An 18,333-nucleotide genomic window follows, 5' to 3' on the forward strand; every position below is an offset into this window, starting at 1 on the left:
GCGAGTGAAATATACCAAATATTAGGAATTTTAAAACTACAAAATAGAACGGTTTATAATGTTATAATGCATTACAGTGCTCAGCTCGTACATTTTACGACACAGTATCGAAATCTTCATTACTGTTTTTCAATATCTTCAACATGCACGAGGCCTCCATAGCTCAGTGGCTAGAGCGCTGGTCTAGTAAACCAGAGGCCAGGAGTTCGATCCTCCTTGGAGGCAGAATTTTGTTCTATTATAAAAATAGTAGCCACTACGCCTGTCTGATCACGGATTATGATGGTGCTAATGATATATATATTGCCATAATACATTCCACTGTCACCTGTCATCAACAACGTAGGTTCAGTTATACATTTTTTAGTTACATTCCTGAACAGCAATTTATTTCAATACTATAAAAGCTGCCTTGCTTTAATACCTTGCGTGCAATATTAATGATACTTGGTTTCAAGCTTGCAATTTATACTACGCCCACTGCATCTCGGCCGTTATTCTTCTTCTTTTTCATATGCTTTTTTCTTTCTTTCTGTTTTCTTTCGTTCTTTTTTTATTCTAAACAAAACTCTTGTCACCTGAAACACCCAATAAACTAAATACACAAAGAAGGAAATAATCGAGAAGCAGCAACCACACGACCAAACACTGCGTCACAATGCAGAGTCCGCTTTTTAATAATGTATTAGAACGGTTTGCCTGAAGAAGAGCTAGTAACTGTCACATGATTTCTTGAATGGGAATCCTCAAGAAAATTGTGTATCAACCAAAGGAAAGAAAATCCAATCAAAGATCAATGACGTTTTAACTAATGACTGATAAAGCCGAGTTAGTGTGACTCACGAACGTATATCAACGGAGAATATCATAGAGCATATCGGTTAGCGAAAAGGAATGATAAAATAAACAAGCGACTTTTAAAACAACAGCTGCAATGCACGTTTACAGAATTAAATTATGAAGTAATAACTGACTTCCAAATAATAAGTTTTCTGAGAAAAGAAGTCTTATAATACGTCAAGCACGAGGGATTTATCGCCGTTAGCCGCAAGCCTTTCCTTTCTCTCTCGTTCATTCCTCTCTCGGTTTAGAAGTGATATTACTATTAGCAAGTGCAAAGGCTTTGTTAATTTCACGGTAGAAAAAACATACTATCCTTTCACAATAGCGTTTACAATGTCACCTGATATAAATTATCTGTCACTATCATACATATTACATAAAGTTTTTCAAGTTCTAGGGTAATGAACGTACTGTTATTGAAAATATGTTTTATATCTCACAGAATGTCCAATGAATTCTGAATTGAAATATGAAACATACAAACTCATAAGGTTACTGATAGAAGCAAGTGAATCGAAGTATATAAATACATTCATGCACTGCAGTCAAACGTATTATTTTCATAGAGAAATCTCTAGTAAGATTTTTTTTTTCGAGTGATCTTTCACACATATGTAACTTTCTTCCCCGTGGAGCTGCCGGTTTACAAGAAGCCCTACGCACATTTTCATAAACATTTTATATAAACCAGTTATCATGCGTTTCTCCAACATTATTAGGGGTCGATCTCAAACGAGTCACACCTCCGTCGACTCCGAATCGACCTACTGAGCTGACATCAATATTATGTTAATTCTCGACGCAAAGCCATGCCTTTTTGTGTGTGTACCCAAGAGCAATATATTCCAGTGGGATACTGTAACCGATTGATTTACTAGTTGAGATGGTTTTCTATTTTTAATTCTTACACTGAAAGAAATCCTAAATTGAAAGCATATCAGGGAAAGCACTGCATTATTTTTTTATCAATAAATACAATAACAGGGTCATATAGTCTTTAATTCGCACAGCAAAGATGTGTGTGTGTGTGTGTGTGTGTGTGTGTGTGTGTGTGTGTGTGTGTGTGTGTGCATAAATTTTATGATACTGTCTTCAGTTTGAGTAAGATTACAATATAACACGTCACTACTGTTAAAATGTAATCGCAGGACTAAGCAGATTAAATATTTCAATTGTTCATCATTGTAAAGATTTCCTGTGCCTCCAAGGAGGATCGAACTCCTGGCCTCTGGTTTACTAGACCAGCGCTCTAGCCACTGAGCTATGGAGGCTTCATGTCAATAGTGTATCTCCTCTTTGAGTGGCTCTTAGAAGTTTCTAATATAACTGCAAAATGGACAAATTTCTTTCCTCTTCTGAATATGATGAAAAGCATTGAAGTGATGGCGCTGTCGATCCCTAATTTGCCGACAAAAATATGCCGAATGCGACAAGAAGTTTGCCGACTTTGTTTCTTCTATGTTAGACATAATATATAATTTGGGAACATAAAGGCGTTTATTTTGGGTTGAATGATATCTTCTATTTACATAAAACTACTATTTTTCTCTGAGAGAGGGAGAGAGAGAGAGAGAGAGAGAGAGAGAGAGAGAGAGAGAGGAAATAATTGCATATTTCCCATTTATTACATGAAGCCTGATAGTATGTTATATATGAATCATTTGAATGTGTGAACTTGGGGATCACTTGGGGCTCTTTTCGTTTTATCGTTGGTTTGTTTTAATTTCCTGTATTTACGTTTATTCTTAATTGTAGAAACGTGTGGGTTTTGAAAATGACGAAGTAAAACTAGTGCTTCGGTATTTAAGTAAACCATGGAGGATGATGCAATGAATCACGAATGGGTTGTTCTAGAGCGAGAGCGAAAGGGAGAGAAAGAAAGAGAGAGGGAAAGAGAGAGTGAGAGAGACAGACAGACACAGAGAGAGAGAGAGAGAGAGAGAGAGAGAGAGAGAGAGAGAGAGAGAGAGAGAGAGAACTAGAGAGCAGACTAGAGAGAGAGAGAGAGAACGGGAGGGTCCGGGGGGATGAGAGAGAGAAAGGGGGGGGGTAAGAGATAGGAGATGAAAGAGAGAAAGAGAGGAAGGAAAGTAGGGAGAGAGAGGAAGCGAGAGAGAAGAAAGACCTTTAAATTACCGATATATTGAGCAGGGGGGGGGGGGTGCAGATCTTTATTTCATCTTTATCTTTATTTTATCCTTTGGACATGTATATGGGTAAAAAAAAAAATCTAATTTGCCGACAAATATATGCCAAATGTGACATGAAGTTCGCCGACTGAAGACGCATGCAGGTACCTCTATATCTCCTATTTTAGGTATGATATATAATTTTGGAGGCATAGGCCAGTAACACAACAGAAAGGGCATTGGAGGAAGGGCGCGGTACCCGTACACTTTATGCATGTTAGATGAATAAAAAAAATAAATAAAATTAAAACTAATTGCTTGTTCTTGGGAATATCTTCTCCAGAGGAAGATGTAAAGTAACAACTGGTCTATGTAAAACGTGAAGATCAGCCTTACTTTTATCGAAAAAGAACAGATGACTTCAATACTAGCAGCGAATGATTGCATTAACTAGCAAGAGTTCTCACTAAAATCTTGTTCTTTGAGAGACGCCATCGCTGTGATTTCAGCAGCGTATACTTTCCTGTGTAAGATAATATAGTTCATTTATAGATATATGGGAAATATATACCTGCATAGCTCAGTGGCTAAAGCGCTGGTCTAGTAAACCTAAAATTCTCCTCTTTGAGAGACGCCGTTGCTGTGATTTTAGCAGAGTATACTTTCCTGTCAGGTGATAAAGTTCGCTTATAAATGTATGAGAAATGTATGCCTCCATAGCTCAGTGGCTAGAGCGCTGGTCTTGTAAACCAGAGGCCAGGAGTTCGATCCTCCTTGGAGGCAAATCTAATTTATTCACACATACAGGTCTCTTGAGAACGAGTCTATCGTTTTTTACACACGCAGGTGCAAAAAATTATTTGATATGCCCATAGTTCCATAAGTGATTTTTTTGGGTAGAATGATATCTTGTAGTTACATATAACTACGTGTACATACATGCGTCCTTGGGGCATAAAAGCGAAATCGGGGCCGCTTTGATAAGCATTTCCTATCCTTCACTCGACCTTTCTCTGGGAGAGAGGAGAGTGAGAAAGTGAGAGAGAGAGAGAGAGAGAGAGAGAGAGAGAGAGAGAGAGAGAGAGAGAGAGAGAGAGAGAGAGAGAGAGAGAGAGAGAGAGAGTACAGTCCATTGGCGAGGCCGGGGCTAATGGACTGTATTGTGAAGTGGTACTTACATACATTTCACAACACAGAGATTCGACAAATACGAATGGGAGGTCGTTTTAATAAAAGAGAGAGAGAGAGAGAGAGAGAGAGAGAGAGAGAGAGAGAATAATTGCACATTCCCATTTATTATTGGCGGCCTAATAGGATGTGTAATATATAAATCATCTGAATATGGAAAACTTGGGGATCACAGGCTCTTTTGTATGTAGGCATTTCGTTTTATCCATGGTTTGTTTTAATTTCCTATATTTACGTTTGTTCTTAATTTTAGAAACGTATTGGTTTTGAAAATGACAAAGTAATGACTGTGTGTAAAACTAATCCTTCGGAATTTAAATAAATTATGAAGGATGATACAATGAATCTTGCATTATGTAGGAAAGCATTGACAATAATAACTAATGGGAAAATGTAATACTTAATAATGACTGAACGATGGAAGACTTCCTGAGAGGCAGAACTTCATGGTTTTGACGAGTGGGTTGTTCTAGAGCGAAGAGAGAGAGAGAGGAGAGAGAGAGAGAGAGAGAGAGAGAACTAGAGAGCGGACTAGAAAGAGAGAGATAAAGAGAGAGAACTAGAGAGAGAGGGGGGGGGAGAAAAAATAGAGAGAGAACGAGAGAAGAGAGAGAGAGAGAGAGGGAACGAGAGAGAGAGAGAGAGAGGGAATAGAGAGAGGGGGGATGAGAGAGAGAGAGATAGGGGTATGAGAGAGAGAGAGGGGGGAGATGAGAGCGAGAAAGAGAGGAAGGAAAGGAGGGAGAGAGAGGGAAGAGAGGCCTTTAATTTACCATCATGTTTAGCAGAGGAGGTACAGATCTATATTTCATATTTATGTTTATTTTGTCTTTTGGACAAGTATATAGTTCTACGTTCCACTAGAGGAACAGTTGTAGTTCATTAGACCGGCAAAAGAAGGGGAACAGCTTTAAAAGCGATCGTGCTGCCGGACCCTGTTTGCGAAAAATATATCGAAGCGACTGAATTTTGCCAAGGGAAAAGCATGCAAGAAACCTCATATCTCCATATAGGTATACTATAAATTTGGAGGCAAGGTAGTAACACCCAACAGGGGCTTTGGAGGAAGGGCGAGGCACCCATCTTCACCTTTGGTACATTTATACTTTTGGATAAATAAAAAACAATAGTAAAAGGGAAAAACAAATTTGCGTTTGGGGAAATATATCCAGAGGAAAGTGTAAGGAACACCTGGTCTATGTAAAACGTGAAGATCGCCTTTATTTTTTATCGAAAAAGAAATGGTGACTTCAGTAACCCAGAAATTTTGTTGAAGTGGGAAGAGTTTCACAAAACTTGTTCCCTAGAGAGACCCCAATGTTTGGGGTTTCAGCAGTAAATACGTTCTGTGAAAAGATATGCCGATAAGTTCACTCAAATTAGCCCATAGCCAGTGGCTAGAGCGCTTCTTGTAAACCAGGGCCAGGAGCTCGATCCCCTTGGAGGAAAAACCCAAATTTATTCACAAACAATTCTCTTGAAAAAGGTCATGTATTTACACACGCGGGAGCTCAAGATTTGGGATTCTTATAGTCATTTTGGGATTTGTTTTGGATAGAATGTTTTTTGTTTTTACATAAAACTGAGTGTATATATTTTGTTTTTGGGGGCATAAAAGCCGCTTTGATAGGATTTTATTCATCACCGACCTTTCTGTGAGAGAGAGAGAGAGGAGAGAGAAGAGAGGAGAGAGAGAGAGGAGAGAGGGAGAGGGAGAGGAGGAGAGAGAGAGGGGAAAAAATGGCATTTCCCATTTTTATAGGAGGCCGATGGGTGTTTATAGGGGGAAATTTTATCTGAATGTTGTGAATTGGGGATCACAGACTTTGTGTTTTCGCTTTTCCTTTATCGTTGGTTTGTTTTAATTTCATATATTTACGTTTTTTCTTATTTTAAAAAACGTATGGGTTTTGAAAATACAAATATTCTCTTTATGTAAACTAATGCTTGGAATTAAAGTAAATTATGGAGGATGATACAATGTATCATCATTAAGAAAGAAAGCATTGACGATAATAACTAATGGGAAAATGAAATATTTAAAATGAGAACAATGGAAGACTTCCGAGAGCAGAATTTCAGGGTTTTTGACATGTGTGTTCTAGAGCGAGCGAGCGAGGAGAGGAGAAAAAAGAGAAGAGAGGGGGAGGAGAGAGAAGAGGAGAGAGAATAGGAGATGGGGAAGAGAGAGAGAGAACTAGAAGAGGGGTGAGAGAGGGAGAGCAAGAGAGCGGACAGAAGAGTGAGAAAACTAGAGAGCAGACTAGAAAAAGAGAAAAGGGAACTATAGAGAGAGAGAGAGAGAGAGAGAGAGAGAGAGAAAAAGGAAAAAAAAAAAAAAAAAAAAAAAAAAGAAAAAAAAAGAGAGAAGGGAAAAGGGGAGGGGGAAAAAGGAACAAGAGAAGACAGAGAGAGAAAAAGGGAAAAGAGAGAGAATAGAGAGAGGGGGGGGAGAGAGGGGGAGAATAGAGAGGTGAGTGAGGAGAGTAGAGGAGAGAGAGAACAAGGGAGAGAGAGAAAGTGAAAGAGATGGAGGGTGTAAGGGAAATGAAAGAGATATAGAGAGGGAGGAAGGGAGTGAGAGAGAGAGAGAGGGCCCTTAATTTTATCGTCAATTCGAGGGGGGTAGATCTTTATTTATTTTTATGTTATTTGTCTTTTGGACAAGTATAAGATCACTTTTCCTAGGGGAAAAAGTTGTATTTCTTTTAAACCCGGAAAAAGAAGGGGAAAACAGCATTAAAGCGATCGTGCTCCTGGCCCCAATTTCTGACAAATATATACCGAATTCGCATAAAATTTTTGCCAAGGAAAGGCATGAAGTACCTCTATATCTCCGAGCGGGTCTTTAAACCAGGGGCCGGGATTTCGATCCCCCTTGGGGGCAAATCCAATTATTCAAACAATCTCTTGAGAACGAGCTATCGTTTTACACACGCGGGAAACCAAGATTTGTATTCTTATATTTCATAAGTGATTTTTTTTGGGTAAAATGATTTTTGTATTTACATAAACTGATGATATACTTTCGTCCTTGGGGCAAAAAAAAAGCCGCTTTGTGGGCATTTTCTATCCATCACTCGCCCTTTTCTGTGAGAGAGAGAGAGAGAGGAGAAGGGAGAGAGAGGAGAGAGAGGGGGAGAGAGAGAGAGAGAGAGAGAGGAGGAGAGGAAAAATGGCATACCCATTTTTTAAAAGGGGGCCCGTAGGATTTATTATAGTAAATTATCTGAAGGGTGGAACTTGGGGACACAGTTTTTTTTTGTATATGGGTTTTTGTTTTATCGTTGGTTTTTTTAACTTTATTTTTTACTTTTATTCTTAATTTTAAAAAACGTATGGGTTTTGAAAATAAAAATGTTGCACTTTAGTAAACTAATGTTTTGGAAGTAAAGAAAAATTAGGGGGTTGATCAATGAAATGCTTTAGGGGTAAAAAAGCATGAGATAAAAAACTAGGGAAAATGAAATATAATAAAATGAACAATGGAAGATTTCCCTGAGAGACAGAACTCAGGGTTTTTGAGATGTGTTGTTCTAGAGCGAGCGAGAGAGAAAAAAAACTAGAGAGAGGGGGGATGAGAGAGACAAAAGAAACTAGAGGAGAGGAGTGAAGAGAGAGAGAGAGCAGAGAGGGGACTAGAAAGAAGAGAAAATAGAGAGCAGACTAGAAAAAAGAGAGGAGAGAAACTACTAGAGAGAAAGAAAGAGAGAGAGAGAAAGGATGAAAGAGAGAGAGAGAGAAGGGAAAGAGAGAGACAGAGAGAACAAGAAAGAGACAGAGAGAGAACAAGAAAGAAAGAGAGAGAACTAGAAAGAGGGGGGATGAGAGAGGGGGAGAAAGGGAGAGGAGAGAGAGAGAGGGGGGGTTTGAAAGGGGAAAGAGAAGAGATAGTGAGAAGGAAGGGAGGGAGAGAGAGAGAAGAGGGCCCTTTAATTTACCGTCATATGAGCAGGGAAGGTACAGACTTTTTCCTCTTAATGTTTTTTTTGTCTTTTGGAAAGTATATAGTTCCAAGTTTCATTGGGGGAAAACGGTTGTAGTTTCTAATACCGGCAAAAAAAGAGGAACAGCATTTAAAGCGTCGTGTGTGGCCCCCTAATTCCTGACAAATATTACCGAATGGGGACATGAATTTTCCCAAACTGAAAAGGCATGCAAGTACCTCTAATTTCATATGAGGTATACTAAAATTTTTTAAAGGGCACAGGCAAAACCCCAGCAGAAGGGCATGGAGGAGGGGCCGGCTCCCTTTCCACTCCCCCCTTTTTACATTTTAGATTTTGGGAAAAAATTAAAAAGCAAAAAAAAAATAAAAATTAATGCAAATTTTGGGGAAATTTCTCCAGGGGAAAAGGTAAGGTAACAGCGGACTGTGAAAAAACGTGAAGATCACCCTTTATTTTATCGAAAAAAACGGTGACTTCAATACAGCCAGCGAATTTTTGCATTTAGCTAGGAATAGAGCTTTTATAGATATATGAAAAACATATGCCTCCATAGCTCAGTGGCTAGCGCGCTGGTCTTGTAAACCAGAGGCCAGGAGTTTGATTCTCTTAGGAGACAAATTAATTTATACAATACAATACTTGGGAACGAGGCTATCGTATTTACCTAATTTTCGGGGGGAGCGAAAAATTTAATTTTAACTTATAGTTCATAAGTGACTTGTTTTGGGTAGAAGAATCTTGTTTTTACATTAAAACTACGTGTATAATTACGTCCTGGAGCATAAAAGCGAAATGGGAAACCGCTTTGATAGACATGAGAGTTCTGAAAAGACAGAACTTAATGGTTTTGACGAATGGTTTGGCGGAGAGTTCGAGAGTGAGAGAGAGAGGAGAGAGGAGAAAAGGGGAAAAGAGAAGAGAGAGAGAGAGAGAGGGAGAGAGAGAAGAGGAGAGAGAGAGAGGAGGAGGAACTAGAGAGAGTTTGAGAAAGAGAGAACTACTAGAGAAAAGAGAGGAACTTGAGAGAGGGGGAGAAAAGAAGAGAGAATACTAGAGATAGAGAGAGAGAGGCGAAACAGAGACAGAGAGAACAAGAAATTAAAGAATTAGAGAGAGAGAAGGAGATACCGAGAGAAAACAAGAAAGAGAAAGAGAAGGAAACGAGAGAGGGGGAAGGATGAGAGAAAATAGAGGAGTGAGAGAGAGGGGGGAGGGAGTAGAAAGGAAAGAAATGAAGAGTTTGGGAGAGGAAGGAAGGGAGGGAGAAAGAGGGAAGAGAGGTGCAGATCTTTATTTCCTCTTTAGGGTTTTTGTTTGGGACAAGTAATAGCAAGTCTCATGGAGGAACGGTTGTATTTATAATACACCGCAAAAAAAGAGGAACAGATTAAGCAATCGTGAGGCCGGACCCTAGTTTGCCGACAAATAATACCGAATGCGAATGAATTTTGCCAATGAAAAGGCTTTGAAGTACTCTTATATCTCTATATTAGGTATAATATATAAATGAGGTACAGGCCTGAACACCAACAGAAAGGCCATGGAGGAGGGGTGGAACCATTCACGCCACCTTCGATTCACTTTATTGCATGTTGCTTGGGTAAAAAATAAAAATAATAAAAATAATAATTAAAATGAAAACGAATGCTTGTTCTTGGGAATTCTTTCCAGGGGAAAGGTAGGTAACAACTGGTCTATGTAAAACGTGAAGATCAGCCTTAGTTTTATCGAGAAAAAAACTGGTGACCTTCAATACTAGGCAGCGAATTATTGTATTAGCTAGGAAGAGTTCTCACTAAAATCTTTTTCTTTGAGAGACACCATTGCTGTGATTTCAGCAGAGAATACGTTTCTGTAAAATGATAGAGCCGCTTTTAATTTTCTTGGAAAATATCCTCCATAGCTCAGTGGTAGAGCGCTGGCTTAGTAACCCAGAGGCCAGGAGTATCCTCCTTGGAGCAAATCTAATTATCGTACATACAATTCTCTGAGAACGAGTCTATCGTGTTACCACGCGGGGAAAAAAAGATTTTTGGTATTCTTATAGTTCATAAGAAATTTTGTTTTGAGTAGAATGGTATCTTGTATTACATAAAACTGAGTGTTATACATCCGCCCTTGGGGGATAAAAGCGAATTCGATCGTTTTGACAGGCATTCTTCATCACTGGGACCTTTCTCTGAGCGAGAGAGAGAGAGGATATGATTGCATATTCCCGTTTATTGTAGGAGGCCTGATAGGATGTGTTATGTATGAATCAGCTCTTTTGTATGTCGGCCTTTCGTTTTATCGTTGGTTTGTTTTAACTTCCTATATTTACGTTTATTCTTAATCTAAAAAACGTATGGGTTTTGTAAATGACAATGTATGCACTTTATGTAAACTAATGCTTTGGAATTAAAGTAAATTATGGAGGATGATACAATGAATCATGCATTATGTAAGAAAGCATTGATGATAATAACTAATGGGAAAATATAATACTTAATAATGACTGAACAATGGAAGACTTCCTGAGAGACAGAACTTCATGGTTTTGACGAGTGGTTGTTCTAGAGCGAGAGAGAGAGAGAGAAAAACTAGAGAGTAGACTAGAAAGAGAGAGAGAGAGAGAACTACTAGAGAGAAAGAGAGAGTACTAGAGAGAGAGAGAGAGAGAGAGAGAGAGAGAGAGAGAGAGAGAGAGAGAGAGAGAGAGACAGACAGACAGACAGACAGACAGACAGACAGACAGACAGAGAACAGAGAGAGGGGAGGATGAGAGAGAGAGAAAGAACTAGAGAGAGTGAGTGAGAGAGAGAGAGAGAGAGAACTAGAGAGCTGACTAGAAACAGAGAACTAGAGAGCTGACTAGAAAGAGAGAGAGAACGAATAAGCAGACAAGAAAGAGAGAGAGAGAACAAGAGAGAGGGAGAACTAGAGAGAGTGAGTGAGGGAGAGAGAGCGAGAGAGAGAGAGAGAGAGAGTAACGAGTGAAAGAGAGAAAGAGAGAGAAATGGGGGATAAGAGAGAGAGGGGGGGAGATGAGAGAGATAGAGAGGAAGGAAGGGAAGGAGAGAGAGGGAAGAGAGGCCTTTAATTTATCGTCATATTCAGCAGAGGAGGTGCAGATCTTTATTTCATCTTTATGTTTATTTTACCTTTTGGACAAGTATAAAGTTCCAAGTTCTCACTGGAGGAACGGTTGTAGTTTCTATTAGACCGGCAAAAGAAGAGGAACAGCATTAAAGCGATCGTGCTGCAGGACCCTAATTTCCCGACAAATATATATACCGAATGCGACGTGAAGTTTGCTAACTGAAAAAGCATGCAAGTACCTTTATATCTCCTATATTTGGTATAATATATAATCTAGAGGCACAGGCCTGTAACACCAACAGAAAGGGCATTGGAGGGGGGGCGTGGCACCCATTCACGCTCACCTTCGGTTCACTTTATGCATGTTGGATAGGTAAAAAAAATAATAATAATAATGATAAAAAAGATAAATAAATAAAATGAAAACAAATTGCTTGTTCTTGGAAATATCTTCTCCAGGGAAAGGTGTAAGGTAACAACTGGTCTATGTAAAACGTGAAGATCAGCCTTTGTTTTATCGAAAAAGAACTGGTGACTTCAATACTAGCCAGCGAATTATTGTATTAGCTAGGAAGAGTTCTCACTAAAATCTTGTTCTTTGAGAGACGCCATTGCTGTGATTTCAGCAGAGAATACGTTTCTGTAAAATCATGGAGCACGCTATAATTTCATGGAAAATATATGCCTCCATAGCTCAGTGGCTAGCGCGCTGGTCTAGTAAACCAGAGGCCAGGAGTTCGATCCTCCTTGGAGGCAAATCTAATTTATTCGTACATACAATTCTCTTGAGAACGAATCTATCGTGTTTACACACGCGGGAAAAAAAATTATTTGGTATTCTTATAGTTAATAAGTAATTTGTTTTGAGTAGAATGGTATCTTGTATTTACATAAAACTGAGTGTATATACATCCGTCCTTGGGGCATAAAAGCGAAATCAGGATCGCTTTGATAGGCATTTCCTATCCATCACTCGACCTTTCTCTGAGAGAGAGAGAGAGGAAATGATTGCATATTCCCGTTTATTGTAGGAGGCCTGATAGAATGTGTTATGTATGAATCATCTGAATGCGTGAACTTGAGGATCACAGGCTCTTTTGTATGTCGGCATTTCGTTTTATCGTTGGTTTGTTTTAACTTCCTATATTTACGTTTATTCTTAATTTTAAAAAACGTATGGGTTTTGAAAATGACAAAGTATTCTCTTTATGTAAACTAATGCTTTGGAATTAAAGTAAATTATGGAGGATGATACAGTGAATCATGCATTATGTAAGAAAGCACTGATGATAATAACTAATGGGAAAATGTAATAATAATGACTGAAAAATGGAAGACTTCCTGAGTGGCAGAACTTCATGGTTTTGACGTGTGGGTTGTTCTAGAGCGAGAGAGAGAGAGACAGAGAGAGAACTAGAGAGGGGGGATGAGAGAGAGAAAATTAGAGAGTGAGTGAGAGAGAGAGAGAGAGACAGAGAGAGAACTAGAGAGCGGATTAGAAAGAGAAAGAGAGAACTAGAGAGTAGATTAGAAAGAGAGAACTACTAAAGAGAAAGAGAGAACTAGAGAGAGAGGGGGGGGAGAGACAGAAAAAGAACGAGAGAGAGACTAAGAGAGAACGAGAGAGAGACAGAGAGAACAAGAGAGAGAAAGAGGCAGAGAGAGAATAAGAAATAGAGAGAGAACTAGAGAGCGGACTAGAAAGAGAGAGAACTACTAGTGAGAAAGAGAGAGAATTAGAGAGAGGGGGGGGGAAGAAAGAGATAGAGAGATAGAGGAAAGAGAGAGAGACAGAAAAAGAACGAGAGAGAGAGAGACAAAGAGAGAACGAGAGAGTGAGAGAGACAGGGAGAACAAGAGAGAAAGAGAGAGAGAGAGAGAGAACTAGAGAGAGGAGGATGAGAGAGTTAAAACTAGAGAGAGTGAGTGAAAGAGTGAGAGAGTGACTGACTGACTGACTGACTGACTGACTGACTGACTGACTGACTGACTGACTGACTGACTGACTGACTGAGAGAACGAGTGAGAGAGAGAAAGAGAGAGAGATGGGGGATGGGAGAGAGTGGGGGAGATGAGAGAGATATAGAGAGGGAGGAAGGGAGGGAGAGAGAGGGAAGAGAGGCCTTTAATTTATCGTCATATTCAGCAGAGGAGGTGCAGATCTTTATTTCATCTTTATGTTTATTTTGTCTTTTGGACAAGTATATAGTTCCAAGTTCTCACTGGAGGAACGGTTGTAGTTTCTATTAGACCGGCAAAAGAAGAGGAACAGCATTAAAGCGATCGTGCTGCAGGACCCTAGTTTGCCGACAAATATATACCGAATGCGACGTGGCAATTGCCGACTGAAAAAGTACATCTATACCTCCTATATTAGGTATACTATATAATTTAGAGGCACAGGCCGGTAACACCAACAGAAAGGGCATTGGAGGAGGGGCGCGGCTCCCGTTCACGCTCACCTTCGGTTCACTTTATGCATGTTGGATAAATTAAAAAGACAATAAATAAAATGAAAACGAATTACTTGTTCTTGGGAATACCTTCTTCAAAGGAAAGCGTAAGGTAACAACTGGTCTATGTAAAACTATGTGGTGACTTCAATACTAGCCAGCGAATTATTGCACTAGCTAGGAAGAGTTCTCACTAAAATCTTGTTCCTAGAGAGACGCCATTGCTATAATTTCAGTAGAGAATACGTTTCTTTGAGATGATATAGCTCGTTATAATTACTTTTAAAATATATGCCTCCATAGCTCAGTGGCTAGAGCGCTGGTCTAGTAAACCAGAGGCCAGGAGTTCGATCCTCCTTGGAGGCAAAACTAATTTAATCACACATACAATTCTCATGGGTATAAGTCTGCTTTTTTCGGGTACGAAAAATTATTTAATATTCCTATAGTTCCATGAATTATTTGTTTTGGCTAAAAATAGGGACCGCTTTGGTGGTCATTTCCTATCCTTCGCTCGACTCTAAGAGAGAGAGCGAGAGAGAGAGAGAGAGAGAGAGAGAGAGAGAGAGAGAGAGAGAGAGAGAGAGAGAGAGAGAGAGAGAGAGAGAGAGAGAGAGAGAGAGAGAGTGGGGGGGGGGAGAGAGAGAGAGAGAGAGAGAGAGAGAGAGAGATGGAGAACTAGAGAGAGAGAGTGGGGGTGGAAATCGAAATGACTCGCCAAACCGTTGCCAGACACCTGAGATCCGCCGTCCTTGTAACCGCTGTGCAAACATGCCACATACCTTGTGTGTTGTACTCGGAAGTTGGACTATGATTATATCTACCTTCGTGACTATAATCTGACATTAATTTCCTACTGTTACATTATCAGCGGCCAGACAACATATGACTTTGATCATTACAGTTCTAGACTTGATATTTATACATTCTGGACAATTTACGCTTTGTCTGTAAAGTGAGGTCTTTTGGGCCCGACTCTATCCGTTACGTCCCTTCCTCATCTGCCTCTCTTGGACCAAAAGTACATGTATGATTTTCTTGTTTCTAGTATTTACATCGCCTAGCTGTCAAGGCTTTATCGCATTTGGTGTTTGATAATAAAATTCATGATTATTTTCTTGATGTGCCTGCAGTAATCTTGATACCGGAATATATGATCGGCAATTTGAATGAAGCATATATGGTTACAAAATCTTTCATAAACTCTACCCTTGGCTCTACATTATATATATATATATATATATATATATATATATATATATATATATATATATATATATATATATATATATATATATATGTTTGCAGTGACTATAGTAATTTTTTATGATTTTATGATCTCACTGGATAAATATAGCTTTTCCTTATCTTTTAACATTTTTGCCAAAGGTACATGACTGTACTGAAGAATACTTGTGTTAGAATAATAACTGCAGAATTTACACAGCACTGAAAAGACTTCTTTTGCTGTGTCGTTATTATGCGGCGTTATTAAGCTTAAGGAGTTAGACGTCAAGTGACTATGTGCAGTACGATAACGTTATTTTTCTAGAGCGTTAATGGAAGGGTTGTGGCCTCCTATATATCCCGCATGAACTATATCTGCGGTAAATAAATCAGCATTAATTAACACGTCACTTTTTTCGTGGCCCAAACGAAGAAAGGTGACAAGATTTTTATGGCAGTGGTTACATTTATGACGAAAATAATGCACATTTGAATATGTGAAAGATCTCAGTTTTGGTACAAGTAAAAAGCGAGGGATAAGCTGACTAAGTATCAACATATCAGCTTTGCTTATCATTGTAATGCCTCCAAGGAGAATCGAACTCCTGGCCTCTGGTTTACTAGACCAGCGCTCTAGCCACTGAGCTATGGAGGCTTCTGCAGAGTAAATGTCTGTCTCTAATATTGATATTTAATAAAAAGAAGAAAGAAAGCAAAAAAGCCAAGGCCAATAACAGGGTACTAGCACACCATGCCCTAATTCATGGTACTTTGCTGACGTATTTGTGACGTCTACAAACCCACTACTTCTCCTTCCTCACCTCCTCCCCTCTCTCCTCCCTCCTCGCCTCCTTCCCTACACACTGCCGGATATAAAGTCAAATAACGTGCAGGAAGTGTTTATAAGTTTCTTCATAACTCAGTGGCTAGAGCGGTAGTCTAGTAAACCAGAGGCTAGGAGTTCGATCCTCCTAGGATGTAGGGAGCCGACTAGCGGGCTAATTTTCGCTATTTAGATATTTCTCCTGTGGTTTTATGCAATGCAAACAGTTCCTCTCGCAAAATTTTACAAAGCGGAAAGCGCTCCCTACCGTTTCGGAAGGACGGGTATAGATGAACGTAAGCTGCCCTGCTAATTATGGCAGACAAACGCCTTAGTTCAATGAATTCTGAAAAGCATTACCTATCTGGAGCTACTTTTGAGACAAATGTTAAATATAGAATTATTACAACTGTATAGTATAAAAAAAAAAAATACGTCTACGTATGTCTATGATTTATGTAAGATATCCTCACTTAGGGTAAAAAGTCAGTGTATGTCCATGATGAAGCCTTGAACTTCATTAAAAATGATGAACTAAATGGGTTGCCTCATATTTTTTCCCCAGTGAGAGAAGTATTCGAAATTACATAGGAAGTCGTAATGGAATTATGCAAACTGTGCCTGAAAGTTTGAGTTTATTTGCTGAATGACGTCATACCCGATTCTATAGAATAGATATTTTGGCGGAGAAGGATGTGACATCATTCGGCAGATTTTGGACATAATAGTGCATTGCCAAATTTACTATAGTTCATTTACGGCGTTTACTCCTGACTTTGATAGCGTAGTATACTTCAGCCACGAAGGCATTCGGACAGGTGAAGCGTGACGTAGTTGTGGCATTGACATATCCACTACTTTTCCTCACCTCCCCCTCCTTTCCCTTCTCACTCTCCGCTCTCTCTCTTGTATCGTGTGTGTGTGTGTGTGTGTGTGTGTGTGTGTGCGTGTGTGTGTGTGTGTGTGTGTGTGTGTGTGTGTGTGTGTGTGTGTGTGTGTGTGTGTGTGTGTGTGTGTGTGTGTGTGCGTGTGTGTGCGTGTGTGTGTGTGTGTGTGTGTGTGTGTGTGTGTGTGTGTGTGTGTGTGTGTGTGTGTGTGTGTGTGTGTGTGTGTGCGAATTCCAGTAATGCATGTTTTAAGATGCTGATTACTGTCCGAGGCTGTGCACTGTAAAACGCCCTTAAAGGAGAGAACAACAGTCATATATATATATATATATATATATATATATATATATATATATGTATATATGTGTATATATACATATATATCATAATATATCATATGTGTATATATGTATATATATATATATATCTATATTATATATCTATATATGTATATATGTGTATATATTATATATATTATATATATATATATTATATATATATATATATATATATATATATATATATATATATATATATATTCTGTGTGTGTGTGTGCGTTTTCCTTTCTTCTTTTTATTAAATGTCAATATTGGAGGCAGAATTTTACTCTGCAGAAGCCTCCATAGCTCAGTGGCTAGAGCGCTGGTCTAGTAAACCAGAGGCCAGGAGTTCGATTCTCCTTGGAGGCATTACAGTGATAAGCAAAGCTATGTTGATACTCAGTCTGCTTATCTCTTGCTTATTACTAGTATACAAAATGAGATCTTTCACACATTCAACTGTGTATTATTTTCGTCATAAGAGTAACTACTGCCATAAAACTCTTGTCATTTTTCTGTATGTTCTACATGATCAAGAGTATCTTCACTCGGGCCACGGTAGAGGAGAAAAATGACGCGTTAATTAATGCTGATTTATTTACCGCAGATATAGTTCGGATCAGTCCGTTCAACCGGGATATATAGGAGGCCACAACCCTCCCATTAACGCTCTAGAAAACTAACCTTATCGTACTGCACATAGTCACTTGACGTCTAACTCCTTAAGCTTAATAACGACACAGCAAAAGAAGTCCTTTCAATGCTGTGTAAATTCTGCAGTTATTATTGTAACACAAGTATTCTTCAATACAATCATGAATGTACATTTGGCAAAAATTATAAAAGATAAGGCGAGGCCCTAGTTATACAGTGAGATCATAAAATCATAAGTAAAAGGATAATTAAAAACTGTTTATACAACTTATAACTTCTCTTTGTTACACCTATGAAATGCAATCGAGAATAAAGTACAGCTTCTAAGATGAAAGATTATCACGATTACTATGATCACTGCAAACCTTAATCAAAAAGCTATGGTAGAGCCAAGGTACTCTTGATGAAAGACTTTGCAACCAATTATGCTTCATTCACTGTGACCAATGGCGGGAGACTATAATTCAAAGTTGCCGACCACATACTCCGGTATCAGGAGCACTGAAGGCGCATCAGGAAAGTGTGAGTTTTTTTTATCAACCATCAGATGTGATAAAGCCCTGCCAGCGAACTACGTACACTTGTTTCAGTAGAAATAGCAAATCTGCCTATAATCTAATTTTCTCCACACAAATGTATAAATCTTATCATCGGTTTGTGAAAAACGAAATTACATACTGATAAGACTGTGAACTTTACAAGAAATACTATAACTCAAATTATCAGTCTAATATTACAATTAGTTATCGATTCTGATACACTCCTGCCAGTCATATGATAA

The 18,333-nt window shown here is 38.9% G+C and overlaps 7 non-coding genes across 7 annotated transcripts; 5 read left to right on the forward strand and 2 right to left on the reverse strand.

Annotated features, from left to right (window-relative positions):
- Window positions 1-152: 152 nt before the first annotated feature.
- On the forward strand, window positions 153-225 carry Trnat-agu. The gene has a single exon. It is a non-coding gene; the product is annotated as a tRNA-Thr (tRNA).
- Window positions 226-2,041: 1,816 nt separating this feature from the next.
- Window positions 2,042-2,114, reverse strand: Trnat-agu. The gene has a single exon. It is a non-coding gene; the product is annotated as a tRNA-Thr (tRNA).
- A 1,568-nt stretch (window positions 2,115-3,682) lies between these two features.
- On the forward strand, window positions 3,683-3,755 carry Trnat-ugu. Its single transcript has one exon. It is a non-coding gene; the product is annotated as a tRNA-Thr (tRNA).
- Window positions 3,756-11,871: 8,116 nt separating this feature from the next.
- Window positions 11,872-11,944, forward strand: Trnat-agu. Its single transcript has one exon. It is a non-coding gene; the product is annotated as a tRNA-Thr (tRNA).
- Window positions 11,945-13,934: 1,990 nt separating this feature from the next.
- Window positions 13,935-14,007, forward strand: Trnat-agu. The gene has a single exon. It is a non-coding gene; the product is annotated as a tRNA-Thr (tRNA).
- Window positions 14,008-15,450: 1,443 nt separating this feature from the next.
- Trnat-agu lies at window positions 15,451-15,523 on the reverse strand. The gene has a single exon. It is a non-coding gene; the product is annotated as a tRNA-Thr (tRNA).
- Window positions 15,524-17,194: 1,671 nt separating this feature from the next.
- On the forward strand, window positions 17,195-17,267 carry Trnat-agu. The gene has a single exon. It is a non-coding gene; the product is annotated as a tRNA-Thr (tRNA).
- Window positions 17,268-18,333: the final 1,066 nt, after the last annotated feature.

Source organism: Penaeus monodon, chromosome 14 (assembly GCF_015228065.2).
Source record: "Penaeus monodon isolate SGIC_2016 chromosome 14, NSTDA_Pmon_1, whole genome shotgun sequence".
Taxonomy (NCBI): Eukaryota; Metazoa; Arthropoda; class Malacostraca; order Decapoda; family Penaeidae; genus Penaeus; species Penaeus monodon.